Source organism: Geospiza fortis, unplaced genomic scaffold, assembly GCF_000277835.1.
Source record: "Geospiza fortis unplaced genomic scaffold, GeoFor_1.0 scaffold23, whole genome shotgun sequence".
In the NCBI taxonomy this organism is placed as follows: domain Eukaryota; kingdom Metazoa; phylum Chordata; class Aves; order Passeriformes; family Thraupidae; genus Geospiza; species Geospiza fortis.
This window is the reverse complement of record NW_005054303.1, coordinates 10,215,498-10,233,277: the sequence shown is the minus strand read 5'-3', so window position 1 is coordinate 10,233,277 and position 17,780 is coordinate 10,215,498. Positions and strand designations below refer to the sequence as shown.

The 17,780-nt window shown below is 45.5% G+C and overlaps 1 long non-coding RNA gene across 1 annotated transcript; it reads right to left on the bottom strand.

Annotated features, from left to right (window-relative positions):
* Positions 1-737: 737 nt before the first annotated feature.
* LOC102040305 lies at positions 738-4,264 on the bottom strand. Its single transcript, XR_265261.1, has 3 exons — positions 3,736-4,264; positions 3,268-3,461; positions 738-1,714 (listed from the first exon to the last, which is right to left on the bottom strand). It is a non-coding gene; the product is annotated as an uncharacterized LOC102040305 (long non-coding RNA).
* Between the last annotated feature and the right edge of the window lie 13,516 nt (positions 4,265-17,780).

The window sequence follows — 17,780 nt, the reverse complement described above, 5'->3', positions numbered from 1 at the left end:
TGCACCCTGGGGCCTGGCGGGGCCTGCTCTGGGCAGCAGCTGCCCCAGGCCGGAGGGACTGAGAACAGAGCCACCACCCCCAGAGAGACTTTCTGAATTTGTCATCTTTTTCAGAGCGGTGACAGAGTGGTGTCACCCAGTATTGTTCATTTTGTGTGCTGGGGGTGCTGTGCCTGTTAAATAAACAGGTTCTTTCCACTTCTCTCCAAGGAATCCTTCCCGAACCGTTTGCAGGGAGGAGCTGTGTGGGTTTGCTTTCTGGAGGGGCCCCCTTTGGAGGTTTTCTCCCAAATTTGCCCTAAACCAGGACAAGAGTTTTGTTATTTTGCCTTTTATTAAAACTCTTTTGTTTCCAACACTAACACAGAAGCCATCCTGCTGATTTTATGCCTTCTAAGGTAGCTGAGCTATCTAGGGTGTGATGTAGATCTCCAAGAGCTTGTGAGACCTGGCTCAAGGAGATCATATACCAGGTCCTACCCACCAAGGAGGGCAGGACATGCCCAGAGACAAACCAGAGCCAGGTGTGACCGGGCAGGGCCAAGAGCCAGGATGGTGGGGAAGGGATGCACTCTCCCTCCATGCTGTGCCAGACCAGCAAAGCATCATCAGCCCCATACCCCTACAAAAACACCCTTTAGGTGCTCAAGGTGTAAATTAGGGTTAGCTGTCAACCTAACCTAATTTGAAATTAGTCAGTTAATCTACATTGACAGCTTCTCCGGCACCCTCTATAAGGGAAACATCTGCTGAAAATAAAAATATAAAAACCCCAAGCTATCTAACACTGGCTGTCAGTAATATCTTATTTAAGCAAGACAATGTGTCCACAGCCCTGTCCCATGCTGTTCTGTATTTCAGAACAGTTAGCAATAAATATCTGGCTGTATGTTTGGAGAAAGCCACGGCAGCTGGGAACATTGACAAGCCAGCTCCATTTCCCTGTTATTTACTGTTCAGCAGAGGTATTGATAAGAGAGCTGGAGGGAGGATGCACATTTCTCTCCATCTGCTTTATTATACCACTGTAAGGCACAGCATGAAGGTCCCTGTAGAGTCAAGTGGAGAAAATAATAACTAGATTTTAGCTGAGAAGGAATTTAACTTGCACTTCTTCCATCCCAAGCTAATCCCACTGTACCTTTCAGAAACGTGGTGTCACATGTGGAAACCTCCTGCCAGACCTTTTTTCTCCTCCTCACCTGAACCACAGGATAATTTGATCCCTTCCCATGGGCTTTCAGCTTCTCTCCCTGGTTTAGGTATTTATTAAAGACAAAGTCAGTCTGACACCTGAGACAAGTGGTGGGAAGTCTGAGGGGAGACATCTGTCTTCTCTCCAGGGAAGCTTGTCCCAATTTGCTAGAGCTGAGAGCAGTTAAAAACTCAGTTAAAAGACTTTATTAGTGTGAAGGAGGGGAAAGCTCATCAGCAAGCAGTGAATTGGGTATGCCAGGGTGCAATGGGGGAGTAGCACCTGAGTGAGCAACCTCTGAGTCCCCACAGATCACCTGGGTCTGCATCCAGAGGGAAGGGACAGAGCTCAGGGCAGCCTCCAGTTCCAGGGATTTTCTATAAAATTCATCTGTGAAGTTTGTCTGTTGGGGTGTGAGCTGATGATCCAGACCCTGCCTTGGCCCTGCCTCCACATGTGAGACAGGACAGGGCTCCCTGGGACTTTTCCAGATGGAGAGAAGGACACATTTACACTGCCCTGTAAATGATAAAGCCTCTGTCAGCAATATTGGCATACTGCAGTCTTTAATTACAATTTTCAACTTTCATTTTCGAAGTTTTATTCACGGCAAGAAAAATATCATTACCCTCATTTCACAGCTACAGATTAACAAAATTGCACTGAAGTTCTGGGAAGCACAGCAGGAGATCACCTAGTTCTGAGGCAGGGAGACATCCCTGGGTAACCCGGAGTCAGCAGGAAGTAGCAGCAGGGCTCATCTCAGTGTTGCCTTGTGACCTGCTCTAAAGGAGGGGTAGCAATAAAAAGAAGCACTGTTTTCCCCAAAAGTCCCACTCCCCGTGGGATACGTGTGATGAGCAGTCTCAGGGAAGGAGGTGGAATGTCTTGTGTACTATGACCATGTTTTTGCCTCACATATATTTTCCTCTTGTTACTGATAACTCCTTAGGGCATTGGAATGGGAAGAATTCAAATTTTACTTTCACTGCTTACCCTCCTGACTTACTTATTCGTATTCAGGAGAGTCAGCATCAGCTTTGCTTAACATCCTCATTCATTTTAATTTCATATTCCTCTCCCCGCACCCGATGCCCCACTATTTCCAGAATTAACCACAGCCAGGCCAAACACACTGTTGAGCAATGAAGATGTTTCTGTGCCTGTCACATTTCAAACTTGCTCTCACTCACCACAAAACCCACAGAGAAGGATTATAGCAGAAGGAAATATCAGGAGCCACAGCCCAATCATTGGTTCAGGCATTTCCTACCATCAGCTCAGTTTCTTACCCTCACCGTATTTTGAGTGTATTGGAGTAAAAAGGGAATCCTCCAGGGATCCTCCTCTCTGCTTTCATCTGAACTAGATAACCTACAGCAAAGGGAGCAACCATCTCCTCCCTGACTTTCCCATTTTGTGGAAAAATCAGAGCATGCCGCTGAGCCCCCTGGTTCAGGCTGCCGTTCTATTAAAAGGCTCTTAGTGACCACTAGGTGGGGAGAGAAACTTAATATCCTTCAATCCCATGGAAAACAGGCAGGCAGCGTGGTGTGCTCCCTCTCCCAACCCTCAGTGCTTAACCTGACCTTTTCCCTCCCTTCCCAGATAAGTAGTGGGGCCATGAACTCGATGTGATTAGAATTTTAAAAAAAATCTCAGTATTATTTGCAGGTTTCATTTATGATCTGCAGCTTTTCTGTACTCTGTTCCAATCCCTGAGATATAGGATCTTAAATTTGTTGATGGTGCAGGAGTAAGTTTAATATTATGTACAGGAAATGTTGGGCCAAAGCAATTTTTAGGGGTGAGTTCCTTACTGACAGATTTATTTAGCAGAGGGATTTGGACTATTCTGCATTTCTTTGGTTATATAAATAGAAGGTAGTTTTTACAAAGAACTGGGTTTGCAACTTGTGAGTCCTAGGAGAGAATGATCAGATTCAGAGAGTTTAAGAAAGATGACCGAAGAGATGCAAGACGTGAATTATCTCTCCAGTTATCTCAGAGATGCCAATATTCCCTCTTTCCAAGGATTCAGTCATCCAAGTTCTCATTAGATGAGTACTTACAGAGGTGCCTGGGGTCTGTGGAAGGGTAGATCTCCCTAAAGAATATCAAACCTTCTCTGTTGGCAGCCAGAAGGGCCCAAGTCAGGCACTTTTATGAGCTGGCATGGTCTCAGCCTATGTGCCTGAGTGCTGCCTTGCAGAGCACCACGCACCTCTCATTGTTAGCTCCAGACTGAAATGCCTTCACCACTTGCCTGTGAAGACAAACACAACTGATGAAGGAGCTCAGCACTGCCATGGCCAGTCCCTACTCACACCCAGCTCCTTCTTTTCAGCCTGGGTCTGCATTGAGATCGTGGCTGCAGCGCCAACACGTCCTCAGAAACCCAAGCTCCTGGTATTTGCTTAGAGACACAACCAGCAGCTCTCCTTTTCACTTGCAGCCTGAGCTGAGAACTACAACAGCACCCACAAACAACTGTGGTTGCTATAAAAATTGTCTTTTAGTCACCTTTCAGTAGCAAATACCTTGAAAGCATTTGGCTTCAGTAGCTGTAAGTTTCTCACTTCATGCCTGGTAGTAAACAACATTATCCTTCAAACAAGATGTGAAGGTTGCCATGGAGCTCCCAAATCTTTCTGGTCCAAGAGAAGTTAATGTTTCAACTACAGTATTTTGAGGAGGATATTCTGTGTGGTCTTTTTCCTCCACATTCCCTGATAGAGGAATCATTACCTATGACCAAATAAGAGAAGCACTTGGCAGCTACTGCACTCATCTACCAAGTTCAGTTTAATGTACTTCCAAGGGGAACATCTGGCTCTGTAATTTTGTTCCTTGGCAATGCAGCTGTTGTCTGCATGGCTGGCTACCCCTCTCTGCTGGCAGCTGTGAAACTGCACTGGGCTATGCTTTGGACACAGACTGCTGCTTTATGTCTGAATGTTCTTTGTCCTTTCCTTCTTCCCAAAAATGCCTGCACCTAGGAATGATTGCTTTGCAAATGAATGTAAGGTGCAGTCCCTCAAATTTCACCTCACTGCAGATGGAAGCAGCTAGAAAAGAACAAGAGCATGAGCCCATTTACCTACTCAGCAGAATTAGCAGCAGGTGTTAGTGAATTTATCATCCCGCCTGCAGTTAGCATGAATGCATCACCACACATGCTGCCCCCACACAAGGTAAGAGAGGAAAGAACTGCTGTCTCAATCACAGGCCATTTTATGGAAGCTTTGCTGAGATCTAAAGTGAATCTGAGATAGAAAATAATGAGTTTTCAAGGGAATTTAAATGTCAGGTTTATCTGTTTAATAATAGTAAAAATTTAGGATGTACAATGTCTCAGGCCACCACCATTAAATCTGCAGAGGGGGAATGCAGCATTAATAACTGCAGTGCTGCTTAAACACAGAGGAAATGGCATGAACCTGGGCAGGGGGAGGTTTAAGGAAAAGTTTTTCTCCCAGAGCACTGAAACAGGCTCCCCAGGGCAGTGGTGACAGCACTAACCTTGACAGAGCTCGAGTGTTTGCGCAGTGCTCTCAGACACAGGGTGTGACTCTTGGGGTATCCTGTGCAGGGCCAGAAGTTGGACTCCATGATCCTGGAGGGTCCCTTCCAACTCAGCATACTCTGTGATTCTCTCATTCTGCACTGACAGATGACTGGTCCATCACTCAACTGTCCAGTAAATTCAAATCTTCCCAGAAACAATTCGGATTTTACAAAAGACTCATAGGATAAACATGCCAGAGCAATGCCTAACACTAAAAGAAAATATTTTCACAATATAATAGAGATATAGAGAAAAAAGAAATAGAGAATACAGAAGTAGAGATTTTCATTTATGCTGGAGGAGAAAGTCTTAGACAGAAGCACCAAGGTATGGGCTAAAAAAAGGTGAAAATGCCAGTAATGCAATGGAAACCTCTAAAACCACCTTCATGTTGGGAGAAATGAGCCTTGCAAGGGATATACGAAACAAATAGGTTAATATTCTATAATAACAGAATCATTAAGGTTGGAAAAGACCTCTGAGATCACTGAGTCCAGCTGGTAATCCAACAGCACCCTGTTACCACTGAACCATGTCCTGAGCCACCAGAGAGCCCTGATTGTGTCTTTGTGTTGAACACCCTTCCTCACTGAAGGGGTGTCTGCAAGGTGGGCAACAACAGGAGAAAAGACAGAATAGACTGTAAATTACTCAAGAATCACGTATCAATAAGGGGAGGACAGAATCCTTGATTGTAGCAACCAGATCAGGACTGGAATTTGGGGTAAAGTCAAGATACTCTAATAGGAATGAATTATCTTCTGACAGAGCACTACAGGTTCATCAAGGAAGGGATGACAGGAAATATCCCAGTCCAGGTGGAGCCTGCACTGGGTGAACATTGCCATCAAATTTCATTAGGATAATGACAAAACATCTGAGACAAAACACCACATGAACCCAAGAGTTTGAGTCCACTGGACCAAAAAAAAAAAAAAAAAAGAAACCAAACCAAAAAACCCACAAAAAAAACCCCAAAAAACCCCCACAAACTTGCATATGCTATGGCCATTGCCACAGTGTCTGGCCCAAAAAAACAGGCAATTTGAGGTGTCCAAGAATTACTGCGCAACAGTGTGCTCCTACCAGAAATGGGCAGAGCAGGAGCAAAGTGATCACAAGAGCATTGAGAACAGGTGTTTGTTGGTTTTTTTTTTTTTGTAGAAACAATAGAAAAGCCCAACTCAGAAAATAAAAAAATTCTCCATCAGCTAACGAATGAAACAACAAAACCTTTATTTTAAATTACTTTGGAGGTGACAAGGCAGTGTCCCCTGAGGAGCAGTGACATTAAGGGTGTTAGAAGCCCCCTACCTGCCTGCTCCATAGAGAGTGGGAGTTTGGATAGACCACAATAACAGAGCTCAGTAGCTCAAGGTGACACAAACTCTGTTTTTAAACTGTAATGTTCCCACTTTAGTGCTCCATGTTTTTTCCATCAAACAGTTGGAGCAGTTCCCCAGGATCCAAACCACAGTTGGCCTCTGACGCTTGGAATAACCTTTAGAGCAGATAAACCCCCCATTTTCTGTCAGGTACAGCTGAGTGTTTGTTACAGCTCCCTGGTGAGTTGCTATGAAAACCAGTGTCAAATTAATAAAAGCCTTAGGAAAAAAATGTCACAGGGTCAGACACTGCTCCATATTTGGGGCTGCTAATTACAGAGAGGCAGGAGAGGCTGGGATTTCACCTGCTGGCACCCCGCTCACCGCTACTCGTAAAACAGAAAATGCCTTCACGGCTGGACACGGAGGTCAGCTGTGGGAAAAAAGAGACAGAAGGAGAAGCAAATTGCTTGTTTAGGGTTTGAAAGCTCAAGTTCTCCCCCTGCATCTTAACAGCAAAGCTGTGTGTATCCACAGTGGGAAACAGCAGCTGCGAGCAGCTGCCTGATGTGAGAAGTAACCGCGTGGTTGTGGGAAATTGCTTGCCCCACCAGATCCGTCCTGCTCAGATGTAAATGTGGTTTCTACACTCTGGAAGGAAGAAAGGGTGGGATGTAATTGTGCACCTGAGAGGATCTCATGTTTCTATTGTCTTATTTTTTTGTGCTCCAAGCCCATTTTAAACCCACTCTTCTGAAACCCCGAAAATTTGCCAGATTGTTGGTTCCCAAACTGATTTGTGTTGGCTGGGAACCAAGGGACTTGCCAGCCAAAAAACTTTAGTCACAGGAAGTGTCCAGAGTTGGATTTTGCCTCGTAGGGTGGAATGGCAGCAGCTGGTAGGAGTTGTGTGATGCAACAAATTTAAGCACAAATTCAAACCCAGTCAATGGGATGGTCTCAACAGGGAAAGGCAACAACAGGAGGATGAAAGAGCTGAACTAAGGAAAGGCCTCTGTGCCATCAGGTGTTCATTGCTGATGTCTTCACAGTCTTTGGTACAGCTGGGAAGGGAGAAGCAATGTACTTTCCTAAAGGACGTTTCCAAGCAAACATCTCTGCTGTAACAGAGAGAAGCACAGGAGCCCTGAGAATTGTCTGCTCTGTTTGAGTGGCACCTGCAGGACAATTTACACAGAAATCAGAGTCACGGAATGGTTTGGGTTGGAAGGGACCTCAAAAACCATCTAATTCCAACCTCCCTGCCATGGGCAGGGACACCTTCCACTAGACGAGGTTGGTCAAAGCCGCATCCCACCTGGACTTGAACATTTCCAGGGATGGGGCAGCCACAGCTTCTCAGGTGGGCAACCTGGCCAGGGCCTCACCACCCTCACAGTCAGCAACTCCTTCCTAGTATCTAATCCAAATCCACCCTCCTTCCGTTTGAAGCCATTCCTCCCTGTCCTATCACGCTCTGCCCATATAAATAATTCCTCTCCAGCTCTCCTTGAGTCTTTTTTGGTACTGAAAGGTCACAATATGGTCACTCCAGAGCCTTCTTTTCTCCAATCTGAAGAGCCCCAACTCTCTCAGCCTTTCCTTGTAGCAGAACTCCATCCCTCTGATCATTTTCATGGCCTCCTCTGGACTCACTCCAGCAGCTCTACATCTTTCCATTTTAGTACCTTACACCTAGTCCTTCCCAAGTGCTGCAGAGTAGCCGGTCCCACAGCAGGAAAATCCCATAAACAGCTACTATGGCCCCCAGCTTGCACTCAGAGCAACCTGCTTTAGGCACAGCACATGACTCAAAGGCATTTATCTTAGCCAGAGATAACCAGTGCTCACAGGTCAAGGGCATGGGCTGCTATTTCTGGCAAGCCCAGAACCTCACACATCAGCTGGACAACACTTCCCCTTCTGGTTCCCCTGCTGTCACTTGCACCTCTGCCCTGCTGGAGGCTGGAGCTGCTGAGTGTCCCTGTCCCTGTGCACAGTGCTGGGTGTGACAGGAGCATGTTCCCCATCTCCAAAGCACTGCTGGGTGCAAACCCTGAGTGCCAGCACAGAGCCATGGCAGCAGGGCCACGGTGACACCAAGGCACTTAAATCAGATTATGCAAACATTGAATGGGAACACAGACCAGACCTTTTACGGAAATAAAGAGCTCTGGTTAAGTTTTCCCTCGTTTCCACTCAGCCCAGTTCCATCAAAAGCAAGGCAGGCAGTGACATGGGTGAGTGCTGAAAGGCTGCTGCTCTGCTATTCACGGCATGACAAGTCACAGAAGGAGCTGTCACATGAACCCACTCTCAGATGATTTCCCAATGGACTGTTTTCCAGTCCTCCTTACCTCAGCACAAATTTGGAAAAGGAGTGTTAACAGGACCTGGTCAAAAATTTGGGAAATCACATGAGGACAAATTTATGAGAGCTTGACAGCTCCTTTTATGGGAAAACCTATAAAGTTTATCTGTGTTATTCCATATATTACTCTTTTTTTATTATTATTTTTTCTTTTTCATCAAAAATTAAAATGTAGCTCAAAATTATCTTGGTGAAATTGAAAGAGGCATTGAAATGGTAGTGATCCAATCTGTACTTCCAAACCAGTAAAAAAAATTAACAGTACTCAAGACATCTGAGAAAGAGGAGAAATATATGCAAGCACCATGCCATTATTCAGATGTCATGCCACAATTCAGATATTTGATGAATGGCTTTAAATGGGGATTTTAATTTGTAATGGTTAACCAGTAACTAAAATTGGAAAATTGGTCTCAATGAGCATTTTGATCGTGAATGAAGCTCTGAGGATGAGCTACAGGAAGGACTAAAAGCCACTGGAGCATTTCAAACAGTGTGACAGTGACGGGCTGAAATGAAGCCTCTTATCCCTGCTGTTCACTTGCAAACAAAGCATAGGGCTGTCACCCATGACAGAGGGAAAGTCACAACATATTCCAGGATTCCAACCCTTTTCCTCCTCAGGTAGGGCTGAGACATGGCTGAGAGAGGACAGAAAGGGCTGAAATGCTCTTGGAACCATCTGCTCTCTTTGCTGTGCACCTGAACAGCATCTGCCACGTGGGTTTCCTGGCTCAGCTGATGATGGTGATGAAGGCTGGGCTAAAAAAAGGGTGAAAATTCCAGTAATGCAATGAATACCTTTAAAGCCACCTTCATTTTGGGAAAAATGAACCTTGCAAGGGATATTTGAAACAAATAGGTTAATATTCTATAATCACAGAATCGTTAAGGTTGGAAAAGACTCTGAGATCACTGAGTCCAACTGATAAGGATGAAGGCTGGTGGGCTCAGGACTGAGTGTGGGAGCCTGGCTGTGCTTCACCATCCTCACAAGCCCTGTGGGCCAGGGGATAGGGAGGAATTGCTCTGGAGGGTGTGACCACGATGGGGTTTCTGCAGCTCGGTGCTCTCAGGCTGCTTGGGTGCCCAGGTGGAAAAAGACAAGAGTGTGTGACACTTCACAGCTGGGGCCCCTGGCAAATCCAGGGCAACACATGGTCACAGGGCTCAGATGAGTGCAGTGGGCTTTGAGAAAAGCTTTTCCAAGGAAATGTTCCACTGGATGATGCCTACTGAGATCAGGCTGGGTCTCCAGATTGCCTGCAGTAAAACTGAGGGCTGTTCTGCTCCTACCAATGATGAGCAAAATCCATCACAGAAGTCTGAAGTGTAAATTACTGATGCTCATCAGCTGCTTGTTGTCTTCAAGTCAGTTTCTCTATTATTTTGCTTCATTTGTTAAATAAACCCACTTGGTTTGAGATGTTTGTTCATCTCCACACTCTACTGATCCCCTCCTGACCAGAGACCTCTGCCCAAAATTCACCACCACAGGCAAGAAGGAGAAATTATGTGCTCTCTGCATATCAGAAAATGTAGAGTTCATCCCAATTCAACCTAAATAAACAGGTCTGATGCCTGCAGGGTGCAAATCAGAGAGACAAGAAAGAAAACTGATCTTCCTGACCACTTTCTAAACATGCACTGTAACAACAGCAACCTATATCTGACTATTACCAAATATCTCCTGAAAACAGTAGAAAAATTATGTTGGAGTTAAACTCAGTCAATAATATTTCACTGGGAATGCATCCACATATTATTCACTGTAGTTGCCATCCACATCATATTCCTGCCATTCAATGGCAGGCACTGGGAGCAAACCCAGAGAGCTCTGAGGTGGTGGCTAATGTTCAGCCAGGCTCATTTTACATAAATGTGCCACTGTGGGAGACCAGCGAGCAGGGAAAGGGAGCCCTGACTCCTGAAATCTTCCTGGGGCTGCCTGCACTGATTGCAGCCCAGTGCAGAGCACAGTAGCACTCACGGGATTCAGCAGCCACAGATCCCCCAGGAGACATTATACCTGAATTTCACTGCTAAACAAGCAGAGCTTCCTCCTGAGAGATGTCAGCATCTTCTCAGAGAAGGAATGAGCCAGGCAGTGACGAGAAAGAGGAGGCACAGACGGGTGAAGAGTTTCTAAATCAGCCTGAGTGTGCCATGAATGCCCAGCATGATGTGACTGCAGCTCCTGCCACACACAAACCACAGCCATCAGCACAGCTACACTGACAGCTGCATTACCTGCAGCAAAAGTGCTGCTTCTGACTATTTGCCACCTCTCCCTCCCCCTTCCATTGTATGCTCAGCTATTTCTAGGTCCTGAGGCTTTGACCTAAGACCTTAACTTTAAGCCTCATGTGATTTTTGGACATTTCAGCAGCTTAGGTAGGCTGCCCACACTCCTCACTCATTTTACCACCACACCCAGACATCTTTAAAGCAAGAGGATGATTTGGCAGTGCAAATAAAACCTCTAATTCCTACAAAAGGAGCAAAGTAGCCAGCTGCTGCCAGCACTTCTCCCATAATTCTCATCACTTGGTGGAAAATCAAGCTGTCCCTATAGCAAGCTGGGGAATGTCAGCCTGCAAAAAACCAATGCAAAGGGGGGAAAAAGAGCAGAACAGTTTTCTCTGCATTTTCTCCTTTAAAAAGCTCATTGTCAGGTGAGACCAAGCACTTTCTGGTTGGCAATCAGCAAGTTGGTTTAGCTGTGTCATGGGCCCACACCCTTCAGTCGAGGCAGGAGCTGATCCCTGCCCTGAGGATCAGCAGTACAAATAGACAGAAAAAAAGGAAGCATTCCTCATTCCTATTTCACTCATGAGATAAGGGCTTTACTTGGATGATCCACTCCACTTAAGCCAGTCTGAGCAGCAGGTTTGGAAATGGTGCTCCTGGGCCTCATTGCAGAGCTTTGGCACAGGGCTGTGCTGAGAGCAGACTCAGCAAGGAGACACAGCACAAAAATGTGACATCCCTTTGCTTGCCACCTTGGTCCTCCTCCTGTCTGCCTGCTCTGGATTGTGGAGGCAGCAGCAGCCTTCTGCTTATTTTTAAGCGGAGGCAGAAAGATCAGATGAAGCAAAAAAGCACATTCCCTTCCTGGAAGCAGCCTGCTCCCTTCTTTCCAAGAGAGTAAAAACTCTGCATGAATGTTTTATGAATCAGACGTGTGTTCATTTCAACGATAAAGCCAGCTTGGCAATTTGGGCTGGAAAGGGGGAAGCTGAAAACCTCCAGATTCCAGCTGGCATGTTTTTAGACACGAACCTCTTCCCCCATTGGAAACATTACATTTGGACCCATCTAACTTGGGGAAGTTTCTCTGCTTTTAAAGAAATTGCAGATTATGTCCCAAGCATTACTCAGAGGTGAACAAAACAGATTTGTCCCTGTAATGACTTCACTGAGTACCTGCACACATGGTGCTAATTGATCACAGTGTTGGTGCCCTCAGTGCTGCTTGACTTTCTGATTGCAGCCCTTTTACATTCCCAGCAGTCCTCCATCAGCAGAGGCAAATGCCATTTCGAGATGCAGAAGAGGCATAGATGAGGTTTCTCTTTGTTTAACCTCCTGCTGTACTGCTCAACCTAAAATAAATGTAATTTAGGAAAAAAAATCTCTATGGAAAACATCATAGGTAGGGAGAAAGAAATTGCCTGAAGTGATGTTTTTTTTCTGCTATGCTAATCCCAGGCTGAATTCTTACCTAAGTCCACTTTTCCCACTGTGACAGAGAGAGGTAAACAACTTTTGTCAGAGAGAGGAGAGGGAGAGGAGAGAGAAGAGAAGAGAAGAGAAGAGAAGAGAAGAGAAGAGAAGAGAAGAGAAGAGAAGAGAAGAGAAGAGAAGAGAGAAATGAGACAACCATACAAGAACAAAGCCATAAAGCAGAGGAGGCAGAGGCAACAGCCAGTGATTTTCTGGAAGGAAATGAGAGAATTCTGATGCAAACAGGGGGAATATGCACCAGGTGCCGATATTCCAGTATCCAGAGGCAACTTTCACACCTCCAAGGAAAACTCATCCTCAAAGCCCAAATTCAAATCCCTATGAACAAAAACAGCTGGAAATGCAGACTCTGGATAAGTACCACCAGCTGGGGGGTGGTGACACGCAGAGAGCACCGTCTGCAGTCAGTGATGCAGAATTAACTGCAAGGTAACAGGGAGAATCATCTGCCCAAGTAGAAAACTGCCCTCCTCATTCACAAACACACAAACAACAGTGCAGTTCTCATTTTACAGCAGCCCCCTCTGGGAAGCAAGAGGGGTCTCTGCTGGACAGGACATGAAACTTCCTTCGCTTGACCTCCTCTCCCAAAAGCCTTTTGTTTTATTAACTCATCTTTGCAAAGAGAGATCCAATGGCACTAATTATATCCATGGCAGCAGCTTGTACAGGGAACCCCCACTGCTGGCATGGCCACCACGGTGGTGGTGCTGGTGGCAGCTGCCTGATGGGGTGGCATGGCTGGAGAGAGGCTTTCTCTCTCTCAACAAGCCTCAAAGCTGATTCTTAGCACCTGCCCATCAGCAAGATGCCTCTAAGAAAGCTTCACACAGAGCACTTTCAGACCCCTCCTGTAGTCACTGTCAAACTATCACTTTTTTTATCCTGAATTTGCTGTTTCTGCTTTTCGATATATCAAATTCACTTGAGGTCTCAGTGAGCACTTCGCTGGGGTGGGAGGCTGATGAATGGGGCTGATGGAAAGAAAAGTGGGGAGACAGGATGGAGGGAATAAGGATAAAATGCTCTCATTTAATTAATCTTAGCACAATGTGGAGGGCCATCCAGGCAACCCTAGAACAAAAAGGAGCCACCCCAATATCTAAGACTGGAGGTGAGAGATGGGGTGACTGTGGGGATGTCTTAAAGTCCCAAAGATTTTTTTACTGCAAAAGGCTGGCTCTTACAACAGCATAGTCCAGGCAAGGTCCTGAATTTGATAGACAGGGAAACTTTGTTTTGAACAGCACAGTGATAGTTAAGCTTAATATAGTTTTGCTATGTTCGGTCCAATATCAACACAATCCCTGCCCTAAAAAACTCAAAATCTAAACAGATTAGACAAAGGATAAGAAAAATGTGAGAAGATTTGCCTGAAATCAATTTACAGTTCAGTAGTAGTGCCAGAAACTTCATTTCCTCATCAACACTGGTAGGTGGAAGGAGAGTGGCTGAATATGTCTATTTCTAGCAGCAAGGCATGGGGAGAAAACTTTCACAGCAGTGTTGTCACCTTCAAAATCCCCCACCCTGGAGAGCTTCTTAAGCATGAGAATGTAGAGACAGATCTGCTTGGTTTAGGGCAGGAGAGGATTTAGAAGAACAAGACATAAGAAATAGTTAAGACCCTTTAAAATCAGTCAGGTCTGGTGAGAAAAACACTTAATACAGAACATTGCTCTGACTGTCAGGTTTTAAACTCATCAGATTGCACAGACTTAGACCACTGCATTTCAGGAGGCACTGGAGAAATGTGGGGATGGCAGGTTGGCCAGGGGAAGAGAGCAGGGAGAACACCATGGAGCATCATATCCTTTTTTTCCTCCTGTGAGCCTGCACAGAAATACAGAATAAAGTTAATTGGCCAAGATATTGCTAATTGCAGAGCTAATTTAAAAATCTGCAAGTCCTTTGTGTCCTGCAGATCTTCTCACCTAAAGTTTTTGCACCAGCCTTGAACTTGCTACTCCCCAAGGAGGCAGTGCCAGGCACCCCTGTCTGACCTGTGCTGATGAAGATGAAGGTGATGCATCCCTACAGCTCATGGGAATTGGAGATACTCTGCAGCCTTAGGAATAGATTTGCTGCCAGTAAATCCATTAATTAGCAAAAGGTCAGAGGCACTTCATCTAGAGCAGAGATTGCCTGAGAAACTTGGCTAGGAAGTGCCTCAGGTGACATCTTCACTCCATGGTGCTCATCTTCACTCCACCTGCCCACATCTGCTTGAGTTGTGGTGCCCTTGGCTAGAAACTTGTAAAATCAGTGGGAAACAGACTGGATACCTGAGAACCACACACATTTAAACAAGATTTCCAAGCATTCAGACTCGTTGGCTTTACTTTCTTTTTTTATTTTTGCTTCAGACACATTTTCCCAAGCTGTGGCTCGTAACCAGCCTGCTCTTATTGGGTTTGTGAGATGGTAATGACTGAAATCTTGGGAAAAAAAATCTGACCAATTGTAATATGATTAGTGAAAAAGCAAAAAAAAAAAAAAAGCCCTGGATGTAGACTAAATCATTAGAACTCTCTGACATTTGCTAATGATTACCAGTAACCCCGTGGCTTCCAGGCTGGGGCTTGAAGGCAGCTCTGTTGCTCAGAAGGGCTCTTGGGGGAGTTGAAATTTGCACAGCAGTGCAGAAGGGGCAGCTTAACCCATAGAATTGCCACTTGCCATTTGCAGGTTAACAAATGCTCTGTAAAATGCAACAGGATTGCCTCAAACTTTGCCAGACTGCTGGATGACAGGTCTGGCCTGTTAATTCACACAGCCAAGATAAGTAAGAAACAACAACCCCAGAGCAGCAGAAGGGTAAACACTCTCTCAGTCCCCTGAGTAAAGTGGTGTAAAACAACGTGATCAGACTTTGCTGAGGCTAAACCAGCTCTTAAAATGTTTTGATCCAGCTGATCTAAATGGTGCCAAGCAGAGTTAAAGTCATGAGATTAAAAGAACATGTGTTTTCAGTCTGGATACAATTCTTATTTTATAACTTTATCGTAACTCCTCTAAAGCTCCACATATCATCTATATAGGGAAAGCAAACTGGTAGCACCGAGTTTGAGTTTTGCAGGTCAGATGTCAGCCTTCCTTCACCTTCAAGGTAAACTCCTCCTGTTATTAATTCCAGGCCATCCTTTATTTAGGCTCTGGCTTCATGGCTGCACTTCCATTATTCACATTGACAGATATAAGGCCTTTTATTGAGGCATTTTTAAATAAAACTGGTCCCTCACAAAGTGTCCCATGCATCAGAGCTTGGAATTGGAAGGGTCTGCAAAGACCTAAGGAGCTCAGGAAGAATTTCTCCCTCGAAAGGATGATCCAGCATTGGAATGGGCTGCCCAGGGAGGTGGTGGAGTCACCACCCATGGAAGTGCCCAAGAAATGATTGGATGTGGCACTCAGTGCTGTGATTTAGCTGATGTGTGATAATGGAGCAAAGGTTGGACTCGATGACCCTGGACATTTTTTCCAGCCTTAATGATTTTGGGATTCTCTGATTCTATGATCTTCCAGTTCAGCCCCTTAATGGCACAAGAAAACCTTTACATTTTGGAAGATCTTTTTTTTTTTTTAGGGGAAGAGAGAATAAAATCACTTTAATCCTCTAGGAACTGCAAGAAATTTCATCATTTAACCTCTTGCAAAAGAAGGGGATGTGGGCACAGTCCTGCTGGGACTTGCCCAGCTTTAATATCAGGGAGGAATGAGCCACAGGGATTTTTTTGCAGGCCTAAATCTGGCCCAATTAGCACTAAATCTTGCCTTAACTGGAGTATGTCTGATGTTGAAAAAAGCTTGCAGATAGATTAAAATAGGAAGCAAGACAGCTTTTGCTTTTGTCTGATAGAGGCAGTGGGGACCTGAACCATGAATTGTTGGAATGTTTTTCTTCCTGTGGCTCTGCAGTTACCTTGCAACAGCATGCACCTACAGATTTGGCAAACTTTTCCCACCAGGCCACCAGGCTAGTAAGCAAAGGCACAGAGGGGATCAGGGTGCTGGTACCTCCTCAGAGCACAGGCTTGGAGTTTGACCTCGATTAGCACTAGAAATAAGCTCAAAGAATAAATCCCTGTAACATGTGCTGCACCTCAGGATGGCCCAGCCAGGGTGCTGATGGTGGGAGGGATCAGCAGAGCAAATGCTTGGAGAATGGGGGTTCTGATGCCCAGAGCTCACAGGTTTTCTTGGATGAAGCTCAGCCTTGGGTTGCAGTTTGAAGCTAGGAGGATGCACCTGATCCCCTAACTCTGGGAAACACTTCAGTGATGCCTCTGATGGCAGGTGTGACACTGGGCCTAGCACTGCCTGCTCAGCTGCCTGTTATCAGCAGGGAGGGGGGGATGGATGAGGTGAAGGCACAAATCACTGAATGACCAAGACTCCTGGTTAGAGACAGCACACAGAGCTCCCTGGGGCTTTCCAGGTGAACAGACAAACCTTGCTCACATGTTTTATCCATCCTCCATCCCCTGAAGTGTTCAAGGCCAGGCTGGATGGGGCTGGGAGCAGCCTGGTCTAGTGGAAGGTGTCCCATGGCAGGGGGATTAGGACTAGATGATCTTTGATGTCCCATCTAACCCAAACTTTTACGGGATTCTATAATTGTAGCACCTCTTGGGGAAGGTGTCCAGAGCTGATCCAGCACAGGTAGATCATTGAAGAGCTCTGACAGACTTAGCCAGTCCAGGGGAGGCTGCAGGTGGGTCTGCTGTGCCTCTTCACCACGAACAAATTGAAGGACACATATTTTGGGACTACAGACTTCCATTATTATGGCTGTGTTTGTCCCTACTCCTACAGTTTGGGGATATAAGATTTTCTTTCTAAGGCTGTGTTGCTCTTTGCACTTCCAGGTGTGCACTGGTGTGTACTTTTGATCTCTCACCAGGTGTGAGCAGGGCAGGGGAAGTGTTTATCACCGGTGGAGGGCCAGCAGGGGGATGTTTCCCCCTCTCAAAGACTCCCAGCCTTGTGGAGGAGAAATGCAGTCAGTAGGATGTGCTGGGCTGCTGCACTGGGGTTTGTGTTAGTGTCTGGCTCGTTTCTGCTGGAAATTGCAAAATCTTTCCTGTGAAAGGACAGGGAAGTTTTGCCCTTCATGTACACGTAGGTTGTTGTGAATTTAAATGGGGAGAAGACTTAGGAGGCACGTGAAGCACCGGAACAAACCAGAGGAGGGGGCAGGAATCATGTAGCTCAAAGCTGGTTTTTCACAGATTGCTATACAGGGGGATGTTTGTTTGTTTAATTTCTTAATTCCTCTAACTCTTAATTCCACTTTATTCTCTCTGTCTGTGTTTACATCTTTACATTAGGAGGTGAAAATCTGTCTTTTTTGGAGGAGAGGGGATAGGGAAAAGGCAAGAGAAACTTTCTGAGTGCGTGAACTGAAAAATCAGTTATTTATTCTTTAAAAGAAACACTTTAAAGAGCTATAGAGACAAAAAGTTGACATTATCTAGCCACTATACCTCCTCTCTGCTACTCCACCTCCACCTTTCCCTTTCCCAAATGGGAGAAAATACCTATTTGAGATGAGAGGAAGTCGTGCCTGGGATC